The sequence below is a fragment of the Enhydra lutris genome, unplaced genomic scaffold, assembly GCF_002288905.1.
Source record: "Enhydra lutris kenyoni isolate GAN:26980312 unplaced genomic scaffold, ASM228890v2 scaffoldscaffold58, whole genome shotgun sequence".
Classification (NCBI taxonomy): Eukaryota; Metazoa; Chordata; class Mammalia; order Carnivora; family Mustelidae; genus Enhydra; species Enhydra lutris.
In genome coordinates, this window is record NW_019154142.1 from 12,732,163 (window position 1) to 12,752,216 (window position 20,054).

The window sequence follows — 20,054 nt, forward strand, 5'->3', positions numbered from 1 at the left end:
GCTCAATAGAAGACTTGATTGTGAATGTTTAAGACACTTTTATTATTAATAGTTCCAAACTGGAAACAATTGAAATCCTCATCAACAAATAAATGGATAAACAAATATTGGTAGAGTCATACAATTTAAATGAAAGGAATGACCTACTGACAAATACAATATGAATAAAGCCAAAAGCATTATGTTGAGAAACAAACTGAGGGTTTTGGAGGGGAGGGGGTTGGGGGGTTGGGTAAGCCTGGTCAATGTTATATAGATATATAGGCTTACAGTGGATATAGTCAAAATGTAACTTGGTTTTGATGCAGTTATCAGAGATATCAGATTATAGCTGAGTCTTCATACTTGGAGCAGTGATTCTGATAGAAAGGGTCATGATGTGCATACGTGTAACAGATAATGTGGTTGTCTAGTGGAGTGTCCAGAAAGGCTTCCTTGAGTTGGTGGTGGGTATTAAGGAGGGCACATATTGCATGGAGCACTGGGTGTGGTGCATAAACAACGAATCTTGGAACACGGAAAAAATAAAAATAAATAAAAATAAATAAAAAAAGAAGCCAACCCCAAAATAGTGCCCACTGTATGAGTCCATCTCTTTTTTAAGTTTTTTTTTCTTTTTTTTTTTTAAGATTTTATTTATTTATTTGTCAGAGAGAGAGAGAGAGAGAGCACAAGCAGGGGGAGTGGCAGGCAGAGGGAGAAGCAGGCTCCCTGCTGAGAAAGGAACTGGATGTTGGACTCAGTCTCAGGACCCTGGCATTATGACCTAAGCTAAAGTCAGATGCTTAACCAAATGAGCCACCCAGGATCCCCATGTATGATTCCATTTCTATAAAGTTCCAAAATCCACATAACTAAAGCATGGCGATAGGAAATAGAGTAGTGGTGACTAAGACCCTGAGGTGGAAGTGGGATTGACTGCAAAGCATCAAAAGGAATTTACTTGGGTGATGGAAATACTCTATATTTTCATTGCATTGCTGGTTATAAAATTGTATTCATTTACCAAAATGAATCAAACTATACATTTAAAATTGATGCATTTTTTTGCAAATATATTATAGTTCAATGAAGTCGATTTAAAAGTTTAAAAATAATAAACAAAACACTGTTAGTCAGATTCTCTGCACTTTTCACTGACTATGTCATAAACAAGCCATTAGGTACTAAGATATCCTCCCTCAACCGTAGTTCTAAGCATATATAGATTTTAATCTCTTTAGTTAAATAGCTGTAGTCCTTATGGTTAAATGGTACCACGGAATATGTGTGTGTGTATGTGTGTGTGTGTGTGTGTCTGTGTGTGTGTGTGTGTGTGTTGACTTTTACTATTTCCATTCAGAATTCAAAGATTTTGAGGATGAATCTAAATTAATTTGACTATAGATTCTCATATTTTAAATTGTGTCAAATAAGACCATTACAATCCAATATGAACTTCAAGGATATTCATTCCCCCGGAAGCTTTTTAGTCTACTTCAGGAGGTGAATACCAATGCAGCAGTAATGTGATAATAATTGTGATCGAGGAGGTATGCACACTTCTGGAGCTGGGAGAAGAGTAAAATGCTTTACACTGATGCAACTACAGTAATTGGTTTGTTCTGCTCTGAGTTCAATTTAAAATGGCAATTATTTTTTGAATATGTGATTTAAATCTTTCAAGATATATTACAGTAAAAAAGAAAAAAAAGCTTTAGAATTGAAATGTAGACTCACACAACTAGTTATGGCAGAGGAAATTAGTGTCCATGAGATAACATTTAAATTTTATGTTGTGACTTCAATCAAGAATGAATTTGAATTTTTAGGATGTATTATAAGAGCATATGAATATATAAGACTAACCATTTAAAAATGACTTTTAAACTTACAGTTAAACCCTAATTAAAGATATTGAATGAGGCCTCATTCAAGATGGCCAGCTGCGCTGCCATCTGAGTATAAGAAAATCCATCTAAGGCTGTTCCACATCATCACTTTCATGTTTCCACAATTATGTGATATTATATTGCAGGTAAGTCTATCTAGGTTAAATGATCTCAGCTCACTAACTCTAAATTTTAGAACTGTTCAGGTCAAGGAATAATGGTTTATTCCTTTTCATCACAAATGTTCATCTGCAAATAAATGCTGTAGACGTGAACACTGAGGAGTCCAGCATTTGTGATTTTACAAAACAATGAAGCCTCCTTCCAGTAATTCACAATGCAGTGTAAAGCAGAAACATTATCATTATGATTGGAATTCAGTAGGCTAAGAATCTTAGGAGATAATGAATTACAGTGAAACTCGTGATAGTAAAATTACACAAGAGTTACATCATTTCCATGCAAACCAGGATAATGTCATTTAATTACTCAAAAACATATTGAGGAATGTTCTTTCCTATGCATAAAAATAGGAGACTGGCCCAAGGAATTTCTTTACATTTATCACTGAAGAGATATCTATATTATTATTATTATTCCATATCATTATTTTTTCTTTTTGCAATGCACTAGAATTTGTAATGTTTCTCACTTTCATTTTATAGTGATGCACACATTTTCCTATCTAGTTTACTAATAGGAGGACAAATTAAACTAATCTATGGCTGCCTTATTACTATCAATATTACTTCATATTTATTGTATGAAAGGGGAAATGAAAATTAAAATACAAACTTAAAGAGTAACAAGTAATCTCTTAATGGTCCCCGTTCATACAATACAAATACAAACCCCTAGAATGATTTAACTAGCATAATTATTAATGCCACATTGCCAAATGGCTGAGGGAATGGAAGTATAGCATGTTTACAGGAGACAGTGGCAAAGAAATTGGTGTGGTGTCATTACAGGGGCTCTAGCAAGGGAACATCTTCAAAACAAATAGGTCTTTTTTTCCAGTTAGAATTTAATTAGGAACAAAAACAGGGTAGCCTGGGTGGGGAGGGGCAATAATAATTCCATTTAATTAGTTTTTCTACACACTGTACTATGTATTTTATATTTATTCCATATCTCCCCCAAAATTTATTAGCTTGATTATTATTACCATCAGTTTGCAGATGAAAAAAATTGAACAGGATGTTCAAATCATGTGCCAACTTGAGGATGGAAGTGTGAAGTGTGATATTTTACACATGTATACACATTTTCCAAAAAGCTTAACCAGTTTTTCAAACACATTTGATTCTTTTAAAGATTTTTCACTTATTTATTTGAGAAAGAGAGAGTGAGAGAGCAGAGCAAGCAAGAGCAAGAGAATGAGGAGAAGGGCAGAAGGAAAGGGAGAAGCAGGCTCCCCACTGGGCAAGGAGCCAGATGTGGGGCCATTCCAGGACCCTGGGATCATGACCTGACCTGAACGCAGATGCTTAACTGACTGAGTCACCCAGGAGCCCCAACACATCTGATTTTTAATTTTATATTTGGAACTTCTCTATGCCACATTCTGTATAATGAAATACACATTATATCTGTCAGGTACAATCTTGCAGACCCTTTGACAGAATTAGCTAAACCTTAAAAAAGTATACCCAGCAATTCTAGATGAACTTAAATTGTATTAGTTTCTTGGGGCTGCCATAACCAAATATCACAGACTGAGTGCTTTAAACAACAGCAACTTATTTTCTTACAGTCCTCAAGGCTAGAAGTCCAAGATCAAAGTTTCAGCAGATTTGATTTCTTCTGAAGCCTCTCTCCCTGACTGGGAGGTGGCCACCTCACATGGTCATCTTCCCGTGCACGTGAACACCTGTGTCTATCTCTTCTTCTAAGGATACCAGCCATATTGGATTAGGACCCACAGTAATGACCTCATTAACCTTAATTACTTCTTTAAAGGACAAACTGGGTGTTTCAGAGGGGAAGGAGGATTGTGTAAGCCTGGTGATGGGTATTAAGGAGGGCATGAATTGCATGGAGCACTGAGTATTATATGCAAACAACGAATCATTGAACACTACATCAAAAACTAATGGTGTGGGGTGCCTGGGTAGCTCAGATGGTTAAGTGTCTGCCTTTGGCTCAGGTCATGAGCCCAGGGTCCTAGAATCAAACCCCACCTCTGACTCCCTGCCCAGTGGGGAGCCTGCTTCTCCCTTTCCCTTGCCTGTCACTCCCCCTGCTTGTGCTCTCGCGCTCTCTCTCTCTCTCTCTCTGTCAAATAAATAAATAAAATCTTTAAAACAAACAAACAAAACTAATGATGTATGGTGACTAACACAACATAATAAAATTAAAAAATAAAATAAAGGCCTTATCTCCAATATTATCTAAATCTAAGGTACTCAGGTTTAGGACTTCAACATATGAATTTATTGGGGGTGGGGAGCAAGGTTCAACCTATATACCAGCTCACCAAATTCTCTCAAGTTATTCTTATCTGATTCTCTCTCTTTAATATAGCTCAAAATTATTATTTTACACAAGCATAAAGGCAATGCAATTAGTATCAAAGCACGAAAATATTTCCAATTAGAAGATCTTTTTAAAATACAAATATTTAAAGAGAGAAAAAAACAATTAGTATATATTGTCACTAGATTATGAAATATATCAGATTTATTTTATTTTATTTATTTTTTTTTTTAGAGAACAGGTATATTAGGGGCACCTGGGTGGCTCAGAAGTTAAGCTTCTGCCTTTGGCTCAGATCAAGATCCCAGGGCCCTGACATTGAGTCCCATGTGTCAGGTTCCCTGCTCAGCTTCTCCTTCTGTCTGTCACTGCCCCTGCTTGTGTGTGCTCTCTTTCTCGCTCTCTCTCTCTGACAAATTTAAAAAAAAAAAAATCTTTAAGAGAAGAGCTATATCAGATCAGTTTGTTAGAGACAGAGCTTAATTACTCTGAAAATCATTTCAAAATACATTTGGAGATATTAAGAGAAGAAAGATATTGCCTTAACTTCTTGCTATTAAATGTGTGGTTCAGGCAGGAGAAAACATCACCAGGGTGCTTATTAAAAATTCAGTCTTGTGCTCTACCCCAATCTTAGCAAATCCAAATCTGCATTTTAGCTATTCCTTGAGGTGATGATTATGAATAGTAAAATTTGAAAAGCTTTGATCTAGAATGTACCAGGTTTTTCCAAACAGCAGCATATATAAGGAATCAAAAGAGGTATAAGTGGAAATAAGGTCAGGAACAAGAGAAAATAATGCAGAAGTTTGATCTTCCTTTTGTTGTATTTTTGCTCTTAGAACTACTACACAAGATGAATACGCACAGACAGTGTATCCAATAGTATTATTTAAAAATGTTCTGTAATTGTTCCATTTGTTGCTTTGGAATAAATGTACTCCCAATAATCACGCTTTTATAGGTGTTGTTATAGTAGCAACTTGAGATAAATTCCTTGAAATACTAGTACTGAAAATATTATGGAGAAGGAAAAGGCTCTGGTCAGTAACTTTGAGCAGGTCCAAATATTATATCCTTATATAATGTGCATTAATTCAGTGTGTAGTAGCATATCAGAGATGTTGAACATTTCAGCAATAAGGCAGCATGTCTAACTCTGCCCATGTGCCTAACTAATTTTACCATGGACACTTTTTATCTCAACCTCTACCAAAAGGTGAGAGGATGAGTATACTTGATAAGTGTGCATAGACTCTGCTGGGCCCACTTCCAAATTTAAAGTCCAGCTCCATTACTTTGTGGATATAATTTTAGGCAATATTAAACACATCCAGGTCCCTTATAAGTAAACTGAGGTGTGATGATGTTCACCTATATCACAGTGTCTCGGGGCAACAAAAAGTTTAGTGTTAGCCTAAAAACAGATTAAGATACTTTCAAAGTCTCCTCTTTGAAGCCATCACTACTAGTGATCTGAAAACAAAAATAAAAATTTCTGGGTGCCTGGCTGGTTCATTCAGTACAGCATGCAATTTTTGATCTTGGGGTGGTAAATTTGAACCCCATATTGAGCTTAGAGTTTATTTTTTTAAAAGTCACAAAAGGGGCGCCTGGGTGGCTCAGTGGGTTAAAGCGTCTGCCTTCAGCTCAGGTCATGATCCCAGGGTCCTAGGATGGAGACCCGCATCAGGCTCTCTGCTCAGCATGGAGCCTGCTTCCCCCTCTCTCTCTCTCTCTGCCTGCCTCTCTGCCTACTTGTGATCTCTTTCAAATTAAAAAAAAAAAAAAAACCTAAAAAGTCACAAAGGAAAGTAGTTACACACACACACACACACACACAATCACACAAAAAAGTCACAAGAAAAACAGTCACACACACACAAAAATTTTCTTTAAGAAATACCAAAGACTATGCAAAGATAATTTCTAATTAATAAGGTTTAAAAATGGAGATTTTCTCCCTGAATTCTACATGTTCAAGGCAAATATTTAATCTGACAGAAAATAGACCAATTTCGTATACATTTTATGTGGTATGTTATTTGCTTTTTTTTTTGAAAGTGGAGTTACCTCTCTAACATTTTAAGTTACCTTTATTTATTTTGTATTAAAATGTTTTAATTAAATTTAGACTTACAGTTAAATTGTGGATTTTGGGGGCAAATGTTCATTATAAAATAAATATAGACTTCCTTTAGTTCAGAGTTTTTATCATAAAAGATTGTTGACTTTGGTCAAATGTTTTTTCTGCATCCACTGAAAGGATTATATAATTTCTATCCTTCATTATATAAATTATACAATTCTATCTTACCCTTTTTAACAATTCTAATTAGCTTCAACAATTGATTACAGGAATTCTCAGGAATAAAACTACTAAGTTCAATAGTATGAAAACTTGTGTCCAACTAAACAGAATAAATTAATTAATTTTAATAGATCTGAAATTTCTGAGAGGATCTTACTAATATCATGTCTACCAAAATTGCTAAAGACTCTTTTTTTAAAACAATCTTAACTAAATTGAATATTGCAATATTAAAATATTTTCAAAAATTGTTAATTTGTTAGACAAATAAAGGGATTTTTGGTTGTTATGTATTTATATATTTATTTGTTTACACTGTAATTAAACATTGAAAAATATTTGGAAGTCCTTGTGTTTTTTTAAATCTAAGTGTTCTTTTGCTTTTTGCCATTTTTTTCAGTTGAGCCTATATTAGTATTTCTACTGATTGATATTACATTTACTTAAGCGTATTGATCTGTTTTCATAGTTGTAGCAAATGTTTTTCATCTAAATTAGTTTAGCCTTTTTATTTTAAGTTTGTTGTGGTTCTATGGTTTTTGTTTTGCAGGAACTTTATGGTGATATAGAGACAAATTTGTCAATACCTTATTTTGAGATTGATTTTGCTTTTAAACAAAACATTTCTAAATTCATATATAGTATATATTCTAAGCTTAAATCTCCCCTATCCTGTATTTTGTCTGCACTTGTTTTTATGTGTATGTTTTGGCCTGATTACCTGGATATCTATTTCGTTCTGAAATTACTGACTTACTTGTTCAATAATTATTCTCTTATTACCATGTTAATATTTTATATGAATTAAGATTTTTTCTGGAATATTAAGCCAATCCATGCTGTCTATTACTGGACTATGACAATATATCATACTATGGGTACTTTTCTGAGAAGCTGTTTCTTTACTTCCTGTTACATAACATTGATTAGCACAGTTAGAAAGTAAAGAGGAAATGTCTTTCTTACTCAAGTATGTTTATCAATCTCTTTTTTAATATACAGAAGTCATTTCTCTTCAGTTCCATTCATGTGGAAACCAAATCAGAGCAAAATGACCCCTGAAAAACCATTCAGCAGTGGATCAGTTGACTTTCCTTTACCTTCACACCATCAATCCACAGCAGAAACGTAGTCACAAGTACCCTGTTTATTTCATTTTTGTTGTTCTATAACCCCAAACTGAGCCAGATGAATATAGGGAAAGAAAGGTCAAGAGACATACTTGAAGAAGAATGACTAATATATTATTTATATTATATATGTATGTACACAGTATATTTATATGTTTATATAAATATATAATTTATATTTAGAAATTTATACACTCATCTATTTGTATGTCATAAACAACTATATGTATTAAGTTACATAATTGTAAAAGTTATATTACACTATATATTACTCTTTATATAAATTTATACCCATAATATTATTGCCTCTGTAGAATCCTCTTTTTCTCCTTTCTCTCATTTTTACTCAAATACTATATTATATAACTGTACTTAGGGAAGAAATTCATAAAAAAATAATCAAATTTCACAGCAAAAGTAGGTGATTACTTCAAAGAGAAAACGTAGGAAAAAATGTACAGAAAAACATTTTTGCTCCTTCTGTTTCCATCAGATGTAATGAATGTTATAACCTACAAATCCAGAAAGAGAAACCTGGGGTGAATGACAAATGTTTTTCTCTCCTAGCAACAGCAGATTTGTGGCAAAATGGATCATTTTAGAGCCACTACATAAAATTGTATATTTTCCCCAGAATTGTGAGATTTTGGGTATGTTCTTTTATATCTTAAATCAATCTTTTGCCTTCTTACCTTTCTGTAGTATTTTGGTCATCTGATCACGTTTTGTCTTTTGCTATTTCCCTGGTTATAAGAGTTTGGCATCTTTCAGATTCTTTAACCCCATAGATGGTGTTTTACCTATGGTCTCAGTTGTGCCATAGATAGAAGGGTCAACACCCACGAGCTTCATAATTTAACGTCTCTGTGTACTCTAGGGTGTATTTCTTTCCTTGAATATTGTTTCTTTGATTGTTTTAACAGAATCCATATCTCCTCCTAGGGCTCATCTATCACAAAACAATTTACAGTACCTCACAAAAACCCACTACCTTGAAAAGAATGTATTTGTGTTTTTTTGGCTCAGAGTGAATGACTCAGGTAGTACTATATCCCTGAGGCCTTGTTCTTTAGGTTCATTCTGTTTAAAGAAAATGCATTTAGGTCAGATACTGAAAAAGGAATTATGTTTAGATAGCTGAGAGAACTGGTGAAAAATTGCTTGACAAGCAAACTTAGCAAAAGTTTGCTGAACTTAAGGTTTAAAGAGCCTACAGTCTTAAGAGTCTTTTCAATTGCAGGAAATTTTACATTAGTGTTAAAGATAATAACTGCAACCTTTAGTTAATAAAATAATAAGATATTGCTATGGTTTTCTATCCATGTCAATGATCATTCTCCTCCTTGATTCTAAGGCAAAATGAAATATGTTGTTTTCGTTCCTTAGACAATTTTCATTGGGCTTAGCATATAATTATATACTTGACATGCACTACTCAGTCCATAGTATGAGAATTCATTCATACACAGAACTTCAGGGAATACTTCTTTTATTTTTTACCAATATAATTTTGCCAGCCCACAGTCAGAATAATATAGTTATACAGCGCAGTGGTGTCTTTCAAGGAACTGTAAATTGTTTTATGATAAGTTGAAGCTAAGTTGGAAATATATTGCCTAGTTTTCCCTTCCTTGACCATTTCTGGGTTCAGCTTGGCCCTAAAAGAAATCTGTGCGAGATCGGAAAGGGAGAAGGAAAGCTGTAGCCAGTTATCCCGGTGATCAACACAGAGCTACAGGCATCTTGTTGCTGATCTCCTTGCTCACAGCGCAGATGCCTTGATTACAGGTCCTTCTCCTAGGCAAGACTATCTCCTTTAGTTTGGGTCCTAGCCGACACACATGTGTGGGTTTGTGAAATGGACACATTTTTCTTGCAGATTGTGTCACCAGGGTTAAATGTGAGAGTGAAGTCCGGTCCATTCTCACAGGTCCCACTATGACTTTGTGGATTCCAGTTGGTTCTTCTGGGTTCCTGTCTGTTCCACATTTTCTCTGTTTGGGTGGAGCATTTATTCATGTTTCCCTGTTCTGCTGATCTACAACATCAGGCCAACAGCCTTCTACAGACTTCTTCCCAGTGGTTCTCTGTAGTCCTTAATTAGTGTCTTTTCCCGTATCTGTTAAACGTTTCTTTCCAAGAGATTACTTTCTAACTATTCCAAAGATTGTGTAAGATTTAAATTCAATAATATACTTCTAATTCCATTTCACTCTCAGTGTTCTCTTTTTCTGAACTAACCATACTGATACATCTGGTGTCAAGAAAGGGGAACTGAGACAGAGGCAATCCTAGTTGTTTGCTAAATGTCTTTTCTCATGTTTCCAGGGCCCAAAATGAGATTATATTCCCCAGACTTCTCTGCAGCTTGGTGGGGACATGTTCGTCTAATCCTTTAAAAAATCCCGTATTTTTCTCAAGGCACCTGGGTGGCTAAGTCGGTTAAACATCTGCCGTTGGCTCAGGTCATGATCCCAAGACCCCGGGATGGAGCCCTGCGTTAGGCTCCCTGTTCAGCGAGGAACCTGCTTCTCTCTCTCCCTCTGCCTCTCCACCGGTTTGTGCTCTCTCACTTGCTCACTTACTCTCTCAAATAAATAAATAAAATCTTTTTTAAAAAAAATCTGTATTATTCCCTAATGCTTTCTCTTTAACTCTTCTGCCTGCTGAATGCAAAGTGTCCCAGGAAGGCTTCTGAAGACCATAAAGGAGCATGAATCAGTAGAAGAAAGGAGACTGGGTCCCTGAGTGATTACAAAAAGCAGAGGACTGGGGCGCCTGGGTGGCTCAGTGGGTTAAGCCTCTGCCTTTGGCTCGGGCAATGATCTCAGGGTCTTGGGGTCGAGCTCCACATTGGGCTCTCTGCTCAGCGGGGACCCTGCTTCCCTCTCTCTCTCTGCCTGTCTCTCTGCCTACTTGTGATCTCTGTCTGTCAAATAAAGAAATAAATCTTAAAAAAAAAAAAAAAAAGCAGAGTACTCCTGCTCTTCAGTGCTGCTGCCCTATGACATAGTGTGAAGTAAACCTTATTTGAATAAAGCTTTGCGATTTCAGCATTGTTCGTTGTTCATAAAAGCTGTTAGCCCACCCTGACTAAAAGGTTTGGAATAAAAGAAGAAGAACAGAGCTTACAGATAGACATTTTTAGGTACTTCTGAAGTTAAAAAAGTAGATCAGTTGCCATAATGGAGCAGAAAGAAATAGAGAATCACACAACAGAAAGAATTTCCCAATTAGCTTGCTAAAACTGAATGACAAGTGTTTGAATATATATCCCCTCAGTGACCTGGCGACATCTGACATGGCTGGAAATCTCAGGGAAGTCTTATTAGTGTATGCCATAGTTCACAATGCATATCACTCTTAGCACTTATTATTATTGTGCTTATTATTAGTTTTCTCAGTATTAAGATTTAAATTTTTATTAATCATAGTATTTGCAATTAAAACTGATAAATCAAAAAAATTAACCACACACTTTTTGATAACTGTATTTACCATATACCAACTTTATTTATTCCATATGGGACCTAGATTTTGTCCTTAAAATAGCAAATAACCTAATGTCCATGTAAATTTAAAATCTAAACCTCCAAAATATTTTCTAATAGTAAATTATTTAGAATTCTTCAATCTTTTAAAATATTAAAAAAATGTCTAGACTTTCTGAAGGTAACTCTTGGCATTTTATAAATTTTAACTCTGCATTAAAAGAAAAAGGTTTATTCAAAGCCATTGTGTTTCTGGAAGTTGAGTACCCTATGTTGTTCTTAAAATGTTTAAGGAATGAAAGTTGGTGCAGCCACTTTGGAAAACAGTGTGGAGATCCCTTAAAATATTAAAAATAGAGTTTCCCTATGACCCTGCAATTGCACTACTGGGTATTTACCCCAAAGATACAGATGTAGTGAAAAGAAGGGCCATCTGTACCCCGAGTTCATAGCAGCAATGGCCACAGTTGCCAAACTGTGGAAAGAACCAAGATGCCCTTCAACGGATGAATGGATAAGGAAGATGTGGTCCATATATACAATGGAGTATTATGCCTCCAATCAGAAAGGATGAATACCAAACTTTTGTATCAACATGGACAGGACTGGAAGAGATTATGCTGAGTGAAGTAAGTCAAGCAGAGAGAGTCAAGTATCATATGGTTTCACTTATTTGTGGAGCATAAAAAATAACACAGAGGACATGGGGAGATGGAGAGGAGAAGGGAGTTGGGGGAAATTGGAGGGGGAGATGAACCATGAGAGACTATGGACTCTGAAAAACAATCTGAGGGTGTGGAGGGGAGAAGGGTGGGAGGTTGGGTGAGCCTGGTGGTGGGTATTATGGAGGGCATATATTGCATGGAATACCGGGTGTGGTACATAAACAATGAATTCTGGTACACTGAAAAGAAATTAAAAAAATAAATAAGTTTTAAAAATGTTTAAGATGTCTCTCCCTGTTTTGGATTATCAAGTTAAATAAGATTCTAAAAACACTGGCAGTGTCTTATAGTCAGTACTCAATTTATCAGTTGTTTACATTAAAACTGCCTTTAGTGAAATTCATGCAAATGAAAGTTTTCAAATCAGATGTGCAATGGGTGCTTAGCCTGACACCAAAAATGCCTACTGGTTGCCTGATTTGCTCTAAGAGTAGAATATTGAATAAAAAACACATGTTTTGAATTTGTCATCTCTAGAATCTGTACATGAACAGATAATTTCTCAATTTTAATCAATGAAGAGGAAAGCAAACAAACAAAAGAACTAAAAGAAATATAAGCAAAAGAACAAGACCTAGAAGAATAGATTTGTGGGAAATTAAGAACAAAAAACCTTTTGAACAAGATAATTTAATGTTAAGCATATCTGTATTCTTATCTTTTGTATCTTATTGGATTTTGTCTGTATCTTATCTTTTGAAAAACATAATAATTTTTAGTAAATGTGAAATTTTTATTTTATAATTTTTAATATTTTTAATATCTCACAAATGCTCCCCTTTAGAGGATGTAGCAGCTTATTAAACTCTTAGAAAAAGTAAAGTAATACCATGAAAAGAACAATTTGAATATTACATATTCTTTAAAGGGAATTTCAACATACCTACCATTGAAGAATTATACAATTTGAATTTAAATACGTAGGCTTCTCCATAAAAATGATTTCACATCTTTTGTATTATATTCCAGAAAGGCTATTAACTCATTTTGCCTCATTTGAACCTAAAAACAAGCCAGGGAAGTATGCCAAATGAAAGGTTTATTATTTGTTTTGCCTCAAATTCAACAAACCAAATTGCAAATATTTCATTTAAAAGAGTAGAGATGTATATACTGGGATAAAACTAAATGAAGAAACAGTTACACAAGTGTTCTGAAGGAGAAAGAATAAAGAGTTAATAATGAAAAATTGACCAAAATTTAAATCAAAAATTAATTTTTGTGTATATAAAGAGTGAGACAAAATTTAGCAAAATCTCCACCTTTTCATTAATTTAAAGTTTTATGACATTTTAAAAACTTACTCAGATTTTCATATCTATACTATCTCTTTTTGCAATTTTCCAAGCAATTTCCTTTTCATCATTTTCTTGACATTTGAGTTACTTTCACAAAAATAGTTTTTGCCAAATAAAAGCTGTTTTTCCTGCCAAACGAAAAAAAATATCTTTAAGACAATTTGAAAATCTGAACTGAAATAGAGTCTACCTTTTCTACTCTTTACAATGTAACTCCAATACGAGTCTCTCTCAGATACTTTACGCTGCTCACACAATGACCTTAGAGGGAATCCCTACTCCTTATTGTGTTCATCTCAGTTAAGAGGGAAAAACATTTTTATATCTTCAGTGTCTACCTGAAAAACAATAACTACAATGTTTATATCTGTATTTCATCAAGATTACTGCAATATCTACAGCATGTGTTAGAGAAGAGTAAGAGACAAAGATGCAACAAAACAGGCAGAAATAGTGATTTAGACTTGGGGGGGTGTTGCTGTGAAATATGGGACATATGGACTGATCTGAGGTATATTTAGAATGGACTATTTATTGGGAAATCTAAGAGGTCAGTGACTGTGATGATCTGGATTTTCCACTTAACTAGACAAGGGGTGGAATCTGGAAGAAATGTGTATTTGAATAGAAGGAAGACAACTTCAGTCTTGCTTCTTTAGTCATAAGTTGTTTTCAGGGATTCTAAGATGTAAGGCCAGTGAGGTTGCTGGGAGGTCTAGACCTGCACAGTCCAATCAGTGGCCACTAACGACGTGTGACTATGTAGACAAAATAAAAAATTTAGTCTCACTAGCCACATTTCAAGTCCTTGATAGTTACATGCTGCTAGTGGCTACTGTTTTGGTCAGTACAGATATAGAACAATTCCATGAATAGTGGACTATTCTGCGGAGCTGGACTGATCTAGATAAAAATTCACTTTGTGATTTGTCTGTAAAGAAGTGTAAATACAGACATTATGAAGATTAATAGGCTTAGTGGTTACTTGCAGAATTCCACCCTCTAATCAGAGGAAAACAATGCACAGAGCTAATTACAAAGGCCAGGAAACGTTGGCATCATAAATCTAAGGGAGAGAAAGCTTCAAAATACAGAAAACTGTGAACAAGTTTGAGCGCTGTCAAGAAGCTAAGCAAGATGAGAGAAATATTTTGATTCTGGATTTAGTTACAGAGGGTTTAATAACAGAGGCCTGTGAAACAATTACTGAGACTTCCCACTTTCAGGAGAGTGTTAATGGTGAAGGCTAGAAAGGAGTGGTTTGCAGAGCCAATAATGGAAGCTAGGAGGATGGGCACAGTATTATGGGTAATTTCTTGAATGCTTGGTTGTGAAAGCAAGGAAGACAGAATGTAGTCACTCCAAGACCAGGAGAGGTCAAGAGGGAGATTGGTCTGTTTTTTTTTTTTTTGGTTTTTTTGTTTTGTTTTTTTGTTTTTAATTTTTAGAAAGAATAAAATGAATTTAACTTGAAGGAAAATGACCTTATTGAGAAGAAAGATAACTACAGAAGAGTGAGAAAGAATAATTTATACTGTAGAACCCTGAGAAAAGAAAGAGAAATAAAGCAGAAAATGGAAAGATTAACCTGAGATAGAGTCATATGATTTACCAGAGTTCCTGCGATTTAAACACCTCCTGAGTCATCTTTGCATTCACTGGTTTTGTTTTGGTTTTTCTATCATGAAACAATCAGAACATCTGGTTTCTAAACACAAAAAATTTTACTTACAGGTGTTTCTGGCACCATGCTGGCCTATTATTTTATTTGTTTTTCCCGTAACAAGTTCACCTAAATGAGTCAATGAAGTCTAATCCATGCAAGACTCCTCTGTATTTCTCTCCCATGGCAGTTACTTACCAAATGTTTCCCTGAGACAGGGAAAGGAACACTGTTAAGGAGTTAAATTTAACAACTCCATGGTCAGGTTTACGTTTTAGTAATTTCTTCCTCAGGTAGAGGAAGTTTCTAAGCCAAGGGAAGACTGCCATAGGGAGAATACAATAGTAGGTGACTGCAGGAAGTAAGAGAAATGACAAGAGCCAGTGTTATCAAGGATGGTAATGAGGAACAGCAAGACAACAAGCAGTAATGGACAGACACAGCATGACCTAGAGCAGAAAGCATTCCATTGGCTCCTGTGTCATTTCTTTAATAACTTAGTCTATGATTTAATATTAATTATAGGGTTACAGTATATACCAGTTCTGTCTCAAGTTTGTATGCATTAATATATTATATAGATACATAGTATCTATCTAAATATTGAATATAGATTACCTGTATATTTATAGCTATATTCATACATATATATTAACTAAATTTGTGTCAACTTTATATTCCAAATTCTCATTTCATGAATGTTCACTTTTTTTTTAAAGATTTTATTTATTTATTTGACAGAAATCACAAGTAGGCAGAGAGGCAGGCAGAGAGAGAGGAAGGGAAGCAGGCTCCCCTCCGAGCAGAGAGCGCGATGCGGGGCTCGATCCCAGGATCCTGAGATCATGACCTGAGCCAAAGGCAGAGGTTTAAGCCACTGAGCCACCCAGGCGCCCCTGTTCAGTCTTTTTTTAATTAACTTTTTGCCTTTATATAGTTTCAATTTTCCAGATATATTTAAAAATTGATACACGCACAAGGTATACAAATTTTATCTAATAAGTAGAAAGTATTTCAGGAACTTGGAGTAGCTGGTCTAGCAAAGTAGTGGTTATTACAGATAAACTTAGGTTGTTACGTTTTAAAGCATATCGAGATTTAAATTATAGACAGGAGGGGTGCCTGGGTGGCTCAGTGGTTAAAGCCTCTGCCTTCGGCTCAGGTCATGATCTCGGGGTCCTGGGATCGAGTCCGGCACCCGGCTCTCTGCTCAGCAGGGAGCCTGCCTCCTCCTCCTGTCTCTCTCTGCCTGCCTCTCTGCCTACTTGTGATCTGTCTGTCAAATAAATTTAAAAAAATAAATAAGTAAATTATAGACAGGAGTAGAAAATCAAGAATATTTTGAAATAATGAGATTTAATCATCTAAAATGTATACATAGATCTCATGTTGTATTTTCCTGAAGTGGAAACTCATGTCTTCCTTGGATATTCATGTACCTCTAGGATTTGGATAGGGCTTAAACTATTTCTCTTCTCTATATGTTCTCCTAATCATTAAGCTTAGTCTTGATTCTTGTCTAGCTTTAGGTTTACACATGCAATTGAATATCTCCATTTGACTGCCTCAAATTACTACCAATATCAGAAAATATCACAAGTGGAACGGATCATTTTTACAACAAAATATCTTGTTTCTGTCCATTTATTGTCTTGGCTAATGTCTTCAGAACATACCCAGTCACTGTGTCCAGAAACTTGGATACCTTTTCTTTTCTCTGCTCTTTAAGTCAGAGGTTCTGATTCACCTATTATTTCTTTTCTATGATAATCTTGTTCTATTCCACTTCACTTTACAGTATTCCCTTTAAGAACAATGACGACAACAACAAAAGAGAATTGTAAGCTCAGGTCAAAGCTTGTGTAATATGTATTTCCACTATTTTCGCACCCACAGCCTTCATCATGCTCTGAATACCATGTGCTGGGAAATGGAGTCTATCCTGCGCTCCTACTCAGTTTTTTGGTTCATTTCATTCTCATCTCCTCCATCACCATAATAAAATAGTTATGCTTTTAGAATTTTCATGGAGGAGTAATTTCCAGGTTAGTTCTAAACTAAAAATGCCTCTCAATATCATGAACTCTGTCAAATAATCTCCTGAGCTACAATTTCTGAGATTTTGTTAAATAACTATTTCATGCCCACTACATTTTTTTAGCCTTCATTTTTTTTCTTTAAAATTTAGCCCAGAAATTACAAAAATATATTTGTACCAGTCAAGAATAGAGCTATAAGCAGAACAACAACAACAACAAAACTCAACTAAATTATTGGAATCATAACTCAAAAGAGCATGTAGGAAACTGGCCCAACGTACTACCAAAATCAAGGTTTCTCTATTTTGTTTCCATTTCCCTTTGGCTTTATTTCCTGCCATTCAACAATTATCCAGCCATAATAAAGATATTCTACATGGCTGTGGAACACTTTTTAGAATCCTGAGTTTACATTCTAAGAGCATGACAAAAAAGATTGCTTCTTATCATCCATGCTTAGAAATATGCTACAAGATCTTTGATTCACTGACTTAGGTTGTACAACCACATTGATAGGCTAATTAATAGGGCTATATGTATAAGTTTTGTTATATGAAGAAAGAATAAAAAAGGCAAACAGTTACCAGCAACTCTAGTAGTTACATTAAATATGTTCTAGAATGAAAACCTGCTCAACGTGTTTTGTGGTCTTTGATTTTAAGTATTACGTTCAGTTGACACATTCAGAAAATGTGTTGTTTGAGTCTTTCATTTATGTATTATAAACAGAGAGGAAAAATAATCCCTTTCTTCTACGTCTTGGTACATTTAGTCCTCATAGCAGAGGAGAGAAAAGATCACCTTATTCTTCCTTGTTCTTCCATAGTGACTGGAGGCCATGTTGAACATGAATGGATATATACAGAAGGATGCTAGAGTCACCACGGCACAGAGTTTAAAGATGTGAGATAAAAAGTCAAACAGGCCTGATTTTAAATGCTAGCTCCACCACAAACTGAGTGTAATTAGAAAATAATAATGAAAGTATTCAGAGGTTATTTTATGGCAGGATTTGTTCTAAATGCTTTGGATATATGAGACCTAAGGGTTAACTTGTCTAAGATGGATCTTCCATAGGTAGGTTGGTCTCCTACAAATTTCCACGGAAACTAACTACTGCAGAGCTCCTAGGGGGCCAGCGCTGGATGAGGTTGAAATGTGGGAGCATGATGCTGGCCTGGCATGTGATACAGATACAAACAGAAGGCTTGGAATCCAGCCCACTGACACACCATGATGGTCTCCACACTGGTATTCCTCCAACCACAGATGCTGAGCTGGGACATCTGGACTGGAGCCAAGGTTCTGCCGTTCAGAGTGTTGTTCACTCTCAGCTCCTTGTTAGGCCAGAGAGGGGAGGTCAATTTCTTATCCTTGTAGTTTAAATATCCTCACAGCACAATGTGTAAGTCTTCCCAGAGACTGGCAGCTGGTCCTGTTCTATTCTTGGGCTCCACCCCAGAATGTAATGGGAGACAGGGGATCCACATTCTTGCCACTGATCCAGCTTCACTGTTTTTCCCAATAATTTTTGTTCCACTAGCCCTAATGTATGTGTTCTCTGACCATTTATTTGACCTCGTAGCTTGATATCATATTAACATTTGTTATGCCCATTTTTTTAATGGAAAAACAAAAATTGATTTATTTTACTTTTAAATTCCACACCACAACATTTTACTGAAAATGAAGTGATTTTTAATATATAAGTAAAGGACTCTTTAAATGATACTCAGGATATTTTACAAGTTTAGTTTCAGGATAGATTTGAATTCACAACAGGTCTTACACACAACAATTTCAATTGGTCAGACACTCCAGAGCACAATGTGGAGGCATAAGAAGTATGTGATGACTTCTTAATAGTCCAAGGGGATAACTTTATGACCTTTTTCAAATATGGAAAGAAATTAGTCTTTCCACAATATTAACCCCTAAAAGCTGTTTTCCTTTATAGACAATCATATTATTATCAGTTTCATATACTTTTACTTTATAAAGAACTCCCAGAGGAAGAAATTTCTAGATGTTTTCCCAGATATATACAGCTACATTTTCTGTTGTGCTTACAACTGCAAAGTATGGCATGTCCAGATCCAGATTCTTTTGATCAAAGGGCTTCATAATTGCCTCCTCCATATATACTCTCTGAGGTCGGTCAAATTCATAATCATTCCTGTAACAGGATTCATCTCTCCATGCATCGTCACCACAACTTTATCATTGTGTTCATGGCCATTTGGATTGTTGCATTTCCCAAACAGTTTTAAGTTTTATTCATTATTCAGAGATTTGCTTTCGAGTAGGTGGGTCGCGCTGAAGGAGATGAGGCAGGACACTAGTGCCGGGAGTCCACCAAGCTCATTGTGGCTCTTGCTATTTTCATAAAACATTTCTACATGTTAACTCAACCCAGCATTGTAGCTTCCTTCTGTGGCCTTACACAAACATTCAGCTTTATTCAAAATATCCTTTCCCTTTGCTTAGTAAACACCTATTCCTTAGAACCCAAGTTAGATGTCATTTTCTCTTTATGCTTTACCCTCTTTCCATGACAGAAACAGATGGTGATAATCCCTATACCTCGTAACAATTTTATGGCTTCTACATATTTCTAGAAAAGCATAATAAAAGTCATTTGAATTATTTGTCTAAAAGTTTTGACTACCCCAGCAAGATATGTTTTTTGAGGATAGGCAGCATTCATCTTTTTATCTGTATCTCTTAGCAACATGCCTGGACTGGAGTAGACGTATGATAAATTTGTTTAAATTGAAATCTACATAAAAAAATAAACCTCAGAATCCAATGTTATGGAAATAACCAAAATATTTAGACAATAAAGTTCAAAGCTACATTTTGAATGAAAATGATGCCACCATCTGGCTCATCTCAAAGAAAAAGAACCATAAAAGTAATCTCTCAGAGTACTGATTACAAAGTCAAAATATATTTAATAACTGTTTGAGGAAATAAAACTTTATCAGTAACATTCTCTTAAAATATCACTCATCATTTTGAAATTGAACAGGGAAACCTGAACAACTC